We start from the raw sequence: 8,576 nt of genomic DNA on the forward strand, positions 1-8,576 counted from the left end.
CGGCGGCGGGTGGGGGGGGGGGGGTGGGGCGCGGCTGGGGGGGGGGGGGGGTTTGGGTTTTGGGGGGGGGGGGGGGGGGGGGTCTATGGGGGTATTTATATTGGTGAGGGGAGAGATTACTTGGGGTAGGGGACAAGAAATAGAGTAGGAATAAGAAAACGAAACAAAGCAAAGAGGGGGGGGCTAGCCTAGAGTCCAAGCCGGACTCGGCTTAGAGCGAGGCGGCGGCCTGGCTGGCGCCTGGCGCTGGCGCGCAGCGCTGCTGGGGGCGGCGGCTGGCTGGGCCTTTGGCCCGGCTGGCCTGCTGGATTTTTTTTTAAAACGGTTTCGCGCGCAGAAAAACACATAAAAGAAAATCTAAACGGGCTCCAAAATTTCTAAAGTAAATTTTCCTCGACTCCTAAAAATGAGTCAAACAAAATGAACTTTTCTACGGACCTAAAATGCAATTTTCGAAAACGCGAATTTTTCCCTATCCAAAGAAAAACAAACAAACACCGGAAAATGAAATTTGATCTATTTATTAAATCTTCATTTTTCCTATATTTTGGGAAAGTCATATTATTCCCTCTCTCATATTTTGATATCGGAAAATAATTGAAGATGAAATAAATAAATCAAATGATCCTCTTTTCAAATTCGAGAAAACTCTCAAATATGAAAATAACGAAATCTCCAACTCTCTCTGAAGGTCCTTGAGTTTGCGTGAAATTTCTAGGATCGACCAAAATGCAAGAAAATAAGATATGCATGATGATCTAATGTATAACATTCCAAATTGAAAATTTGGGATGTTACAAACCTACCACCCTTAAAAGGAATCTCGTCCTCGAGATTCGGAGAGGCTAGCAAGAAAAGGTTAGGGTTTGGGGGTCTTCTCAAAATCCATCGATCATCACACAGTGTCTGGGGTGCTACCACCCTTTAGAATCATTGTTATGGTTTCATCAAAACTCATATACTCCATCCTTATTCTTGACAGTGCCGTCTTCTCAGATCGTAAGGATAATTCCTTCTCTAGGCTCTTCATGTAGTGGCATAACCTTTTACTCAATTCTTCTGTCATTTCCTCTCAGTAAGGTCATTCCGAGATTGGGTCTTCTTAGCTGACGGGTCGGGCGCCAAAACTAAACAACTATCGATATCTCATGGTGGTCAATCATTTATGGTTTCTCCTGCGGGAAATGGTCTGGGTTGATCCTCACCGTATAACCTACGGTTGGCAACAACTGCCATGTACAAGGGAAAAATACTTATACCATTCTAAGGTTTAAACAGAGTTTTGATCGTCGTCTCTCTACTATAGGTAAGTCACTCAGATTTACCATTCCATATAGCAAGGCGAACAATAAGAGTAAGTCGGTATGGTGATCAATCCATCCCGCACCCAAATCATTACCTTGTATACAGTCTAGCGAATCTCGCATTCTAACACTCGGTCATCCTCACAAGCATTGCAGAATTTCTCTTGTCGATGAACCAAGTTCGGATAAATCCATAGATTCTGCAAGCCAAACAAACATCTATCGTTCCTTCACAACTCTCAGGTTTGGCGTTACTCCTATAAGATCGTCTATCGATAAGGGCATATCCTCTTCTAGGGTTTTTCCTTCAGCAAGAGTGTGCTTGCTTCTTGGAAGGTCTTGGGGCCTGTGGGTTATGGCACATCTCATCACTTGCAAACCTTGAACTCTTCATCGGGGCAGCGGATCTCTAATCCAACATCCAACTTCCAGCTTTCCCAGTATACTTAAATCCATCCAATTGTACTGTCTTCCTTCCTTCTATTGGCTCCAAACTAGGACATGTTTACTCAGACTCATCATGGAGTTTCCATTGATCCATATTTCCTTCATCATACCTCCTTTATATCCAATAGTAATTTATCTCCCCATCCTCGTGGGATATCCCTCATACCGAGATGAAACTTATACTTATGACGTCCATATTCCACGTGGAACATCATTATCCTTTCCGCGGTCAAGCGTCCTTACAGGGGAATATTGGCCATCTCTGCATGGCACTTCTTCAACTGGGAACCGTGAAACACATCCTGAACTCCTGACAGTCCTTCGGGTAACTCAAACTTGTAGGCCACTTCTCTCATACGCTCCAAAACTCGGTATGGTCCTACAAATCTCGGGGCTAACTTTTACCTTAACTCCAATTCGTTAACTCCTCGTAGAGGGAACACATGAAGACATGCTCTATCTCCAATTTCATAGACTACCTCCTTGAGTTTTTGAGTCTACATAACTCTTCTGCCTGGACTGAGCTACCTTCAGTCTATCTCGAATCAACTTAACATTCTCTTCTGACTCCTTTGATCACCTTTGGTCCAAACAACTGACGGTCTCCAACTTCATCCCACATACTCTTGGGGCATCACACATATCGAGACAAAACTCGTATTCATTTTGTCTGAAATCCACTCAGTGGAGTATGCTTATCTTTTCTAGGGGTCAACGGTTCTTACAGGGTACTACCACCCTTAAAATGTACAAACCTTCCATAGACCATATTTCTCTTATCCTTAAAATGGTCAAAATCCTTCTTCATAGAGTAACAACTCATAAAATCCATATCAGTACCAACGATGCTAACTTTATTGATTCTCAAATTATTACAATCTCCTGTTTTTCCATTACATGCCTCAACTCAACACCTCAATATAAAGGAAAATGTCCTCACTACTACGACTATATTTCTTCTGTTACAAACTCAACTACTTATCACAAGTCTCCTTCTCCTTCGGACAATCTCTGGCAAAGTGCCCTGCTTTATTACAACTAAAACATATTACTTCTGACAAGTATCGAGGTTTCCTTTTTGGGCATTTGTTGAGGTAGTGCCCTGACTCCTTGCACCCATAACAGGTGACATGACTCAGATCCTTCCTGGAATCCAATCTACTTCTCTTCCTGGACCTTTCCATTCCAATCAGGGCTTCTATTTCCTGTGGGTCATACTCTACTTCCTCAGCTGGGAATTGTACTAGATTCCCATTCATACAATTCTGGGAGAGGTGTCCTTCTTCTCCACATGAATAGCATGACTTGGTGCAGGGTTTAATTGGATCTTCTTTGGGTGTGTCCTCCACCTCTTTCTTCATCACAGGTTCTTCTAAACTTTCCATAAGGGCTCCTTTCATTTCTTATTTCTTCTGCTGGATGGTTCGTTGTACCATGGGGTAAATGTGACACTGAGCAGGATAGTGGGTAGTCCCTTCACACAAGAAACAAGTAATCTGCCTAATTGGGCATTCTTCAACTGGGTGACTTCCTTCGCAATTAGGGAATTCATCCTTGTGTTCTTTATGGGTGTGTCCTATTTCTCCACAAGTCTTGCATGCACAAGGTTTCTTCATATCCTTTCCATAAGGTTTCAACTTCTGGGACACAAACCGAGACTTTGGCAAAGTCAACTTAAATTCTTTCCAAGTGGTTACTCCTTGCCATCCATTCATGGTTTGGTACATCCTCCACCAAGTAGCAGCACCTCTTTCAAAGCACAGAAGAGCATACTGGGTCATATCATGTCCAACTATAGGGTTATTCTCCATGTGATCCTCCATGTTCTGAATCCATCGGTCTGTCTCCAATTGACTCATTGGTCCAGAAAATACAAGCTCATCTCCATTCATCCTCTATTGGGTCCATGGGTTTGGGGTGAGATAAGAGAGATCAAGAGAGAGGGATGCACACAATACAAACAAAAGTTTTGAAAAGACAGATTTTTGTTGTGGCTGTCGAAAAACATCAAACAAATGACAGCTCACAAACGTCGCATCCAACGTAGGTATATAATAGGGGTTTGGTCTTCTAAAGGTCAATAAGTCTTCAACGTCTCCAAACTCGTCAAGCCTTGTTCAAGCCTCCAATGGCTTCTTCCAATCATGCTTGTCCTTCTCAAGTTCTTTTGCCAGATCATCTCTGTTGATGTGAAATCTCTCGTGACATCCTTTAATATTCTGGAGTTGCATTTCAAACTTCTAGGTTTCAACATCCTTCACATGAACCATGGTCATACTGTCCTTCAGTTCTTGACAATTCTCCGGTATCTCAAGGTTGTAGCTCCTCCAGCTTGGCTACTCTCATCTTCAGGATCCGGAGTTCCTCATGAGATACTTCCTTGTCTAATACGACTTCCTGGAGCTCCATTTTAAACTTCTTGATGTACTACTCCAGATCCTGGTGATACACCATCTAAAGTTAAAACTTCATCTCTTGCTGATAGGTGCTCCATCAGCCTTCTTCCATCAAATCCATTCTGATGACATGCATCCTTAACTCAGCACGGTGACAATAGCATTAGCGGGGGATGACATCACAGATAACCGTGTTTCTGCCCTTGTCATTGCCATGAGCTATCTTGCCAGTTGATATCTCCTGCCTTAGGGTTTTCTTGACAAAACTTTGAGTTCTCAACTCTCCATGTTTTGGTCTTTCTCCAATACACCTTGATCTCGGGTATTGACAATTTCCATAGTCTGCCAGGTTCCATAAGGGTAGCCATCCTAGGTCATACAAATCTGGGAATTCTTCAAAGCCTTCAATTCTCCTAGTCTTCAGAGTCTTCAACAGCTGTAGTTTCCATTATCATAATGTATGGTAAAATCCTCTTCATTCCAAAGTGGTCTTAGTTGTACGATATCTTGTACTTCATGGAGTGGTCTCATTAGTCGAATCTTCGTGTGGTCAAAAGGGGAAAGGGGTATGGTCTCACTAAAGGGAATTTTTGAATAAGTTCAGAAGAGAAGAGAGGTAAAATATCTTTTTTGAAAGGGAAAGTTGTAGAGAAAAATCTTTGCTATGGGCTTGCCAGTTTCTAGGGTCACGTCCTACAGTCAACATGTGCTCTGATACCATCTTGTAGCGACCCGACCCGAATGGGTCAAGTCTCTGTGCTTACGTGTCATCCCTGGATCGGTATGCTGACACACACAGTACTCGAGGATTTATAATAGAGGTAAATCACATGTATAAAGTAACGTAAATACTATTACCTCAATCCATATAGCGGAAGCAACAAGGTTGTGGATTCCCATCAACACCAACAGGCAAAGTTGAGTGTAGAAATCGTAACCCTAACGTATCACTTACTCGTCGTAAGAAACCTGCAACATGAGACGTTGCAGCCCGAAACGGGTCAGTACATTGAATGTACTGGCAAATTCACACCATAGAGAATGATGAATATGGCTATCACTATATGCATATATGGCTGGTGGAAAAGCTCTATGGTTATAAGGTTTTTGTGTAAAGCCAATTTTTCCCGACTTCAAAGGAATAAATTTATTTAACTATCAAGGTGGTTGTTGAACATTGAGAATGGTTGACAGCATTCTCAATCCCAATTAAGTAACATCATTAAACCCAACAATATTCATTTAAAGTAACGTGATGAGATTCACATGATATCCAAGTACTAGATACTCAAGATGTCCATAACCGGGGACACGGCTAATCATGATTAGTTTGTACACTCTGCAGAGGTTTGCGCACTTTTCCCCACATGACTCGATCGCCTCCGTTTGTTTTCTCGCACTACGTGGTGTTTGAGAAACGGATGACCGAGACATAGTCTTTCAGAAGCGATAGCACCTTACATGTGGGGTGGACCATACCACCTACAACCCCTACATCCACTAGTCCATCCCGTAAGAGTTCGCACAACTTAGTCAACTACGCCAGAGCCCATAGTAGCATGTGGCTGCACACGGATGTTTCTAGCATGAAAGATCTTATGATCCCTTTGAGCCTGGGTGGCGGTCCAAAATAAAACAGGCAAGTCCTGATAGACATTAGGTGCCTCAATCCACCCAGATGTGTGTTTAAGTTGCCACCTTAGATAAACCATTAAAATTAACAACTCACATTTGTCATGGAATATCACTCACCCAATCCACGTCTACTAGCATAACATGGCATAATAAGCAAACGTAGAAGTAACTCCCAAAGGTTTCAGAATAATACAGGTGATAGGTACTACCTCATCTACTTCCCATCCCACAATTTAATTAGATCCTAATCATGCAATGTGAGAGGATTGATCTAATGCAATAAAACTGGGTTGTAGAAAAGGTATGATCAAAGTGTGAACTTGCCTGCAATGTAGATGAAGATGATGCGCACTCAAAACTCTGGATAGCTCTACTCGTCACACTCCGGTCAATCTATCGTAAGCAAACAATAGTAACCACACAATAAGTACTCATCTAATGCACAAGTAAAACTCGAACGAGAGAACGAACCAGAAGGTTCAACTTAAGAACTCCGGTTGCAAAGAAAGAACGAACCGAACAAATGACGGAAAACAAACGGCGGAAGAAAACAACTCGGTTCTAGCAAGTTGAAACTAGGTCAAATTTTACCAGGGCAAAAACTTGTTTAATTTGATTAGACGGAACGGCGGTTTCTAAACGAAACTCCAGGCGTTTGAATCACCTGATTCCGATAAACGGGCGAGAAGATAAACTAGAACGAAGATCGGATCTGAGATCGCGATCGCGGAATAAATCCGACGAAAAGAAAGAGACGAACGGTTAAAGAACGGGCGTCGTTAACCGGGAATAATCGGTGATCACGTTCGTTGAGATGAACGGTCCGAAAGAAGAACGAAAACCGATCTAGGGTTTTTGGAAAAGAAACCGAAAAAAGAAAACGAAAAATCGATCTAGGGTTTCGGAAAAGAAACCGAAACGAAGAATTGGAGAGAAAAACCGGAAAAGAAAACCGGAACGGTTTCTTTTAAAAGAACCGAACCACGGGGAAGAAAAAGAGAGGCGCGGGGCTACCTCCGGCGAGGCGGGGCGAACGGTGGCGACGGTGGCGTGCTAGGGCGGCGGCGGCAGCGCTATAGGGGTGGCGGCGGCGGGTGAGGGGCGCGGGGTGGGGCGCGGCTTGGGGAGGAGAGGGGTTTGGGTTTTTGGTGTGAGGAGAGGGGGGGGTCTATGGGGGTATTTATATTGGTGAGGGGAGAGATTACTTGGGGTAGGGGACAAGAAATAGAGTAGGAATAAGAAAACGAAACAAAGGAAAGAGGGGGGGGCTAGCCTAGAGTCCAAGCCGGACTCGGTTTAGAGCGAGGCGGCGGCCTGGCTGGCGCCTGGCGCTGGCGCCTGGCGCTGGCGCGCAGCGCTGCTAGGGGTGGCGGCGGGCTGGGCCTTTGGCCCGGGTGGCCTGCTAGATTTTTCTAAACGATTTCGCGCGCAGAAAAACACATAAAAGAAAATCTAAACGGGCTCCAAAATTTCTAAAGTAAATTTTCCCCGACTCCTAAAAATGAGTCGAACAAAATGAACTTTTCTACGGACCTAAAATGCAATTTTCGAAAACGCGCATTTTTCCCTATCCAAAGAAAAACAAACAAACACCGGAAAACGAAATTTGATCTATTTATTAAATCTTCATTTTTCCTATATTTTAGGAAACTCATATTATTCCCTCTCTCATATTTTGATATCGGAAAATAATTGAAGATGAAATAAATAAATCAAATGATCCTCTTTTCAAATTCGAGAAAACTCTCAAATATGAAAATAACGAAATCTCCAACTCTCTCCGCAGGTCCTTGAGTTTGCGTGAAATTTCTAGGATCGACCAAAATGCAAGAAAATAAGATATGCATGATGATCTAATGTATAACATTCCAAATTGAAAATTTGGGATGTTACAGTATGTGATGGGTACTTGGTATGTTGACTTTTGCGTAGACCTCCCTGGCAACGGTGCCAGAAATCCTTCTTGCTACCTCTTGAGCACTGCGTTGGTTTTCCCCGAAGAGGAAGGGATGATGCAGCAAAGTAGCGTAAGTATTTCCCTCAGTTTTTGAGAACCAAGGTATCAATCCAGTAGGAGGCTAGGCACGAGTCCCTCGTACCTGCACAAAACAAATAAATCCTCGCAACCAATGCAAATAGGGGTTGTCAATCCCTATAAGGCCACCTACGAGAGTGAGATGTGATAGATATGATAAGATAATATTTTTGGTATTTTTATGATAAAAGATGCAAAGTAAAATAAAGGCAAAGTAAATAACTACGTAGTAGGAGATCAATATGATAAAGATAGACCCGGGGGCCATAGGTTTCACTAGTGGCTTCTCTCGAGAGCATAAGTATTCTACGGTGGGTGAACAAATTACTGTTGAGCAATTGACAGAATTGAGCATAGTTACGAGAATATCTAGGTATGATCATGTATATAGGCATCACGTCCGAGACAAGTAGACCGACTCCTGCCTGCATCTACTACTATTACTCCACTCATCGACCGCTATCCAGCATGCATCTAGAGTATTAAGTTAAAAACAGAGTAACGCCTTAAGCAACATGACATGATGTAGAGGGATAGACTCATGCAATATGAAGAAAACCCCATCTTGTTATCCTCGATGGCAACAATACAATACGTGCCTTGCTGCCCTTAGTGTCACCGGGAAAGGACACCACAAGATTTAACCCAAAGCGAAGCACTTCTCCCATTGCAAGAAAGATCAATCTAGTAGGCCAAACCTAACTAATAATTCGAAGAGACTTGCAAAGATAACCAATCATACATAAAAGAATTCAGAGA

This window comes from Triticum urartu, chromosome 7, assembly GCF_003073215.2.
Source record: "Triticum urartu cultivar G1812 chromosome 7, Tu2.1, whole genome shotgun sequence".
NCBI lineage: Eukaryota > Viridiplantae > Streptophyta > Magnoliopsida > Poales > Poaceae > Triticum > Triticum urartu.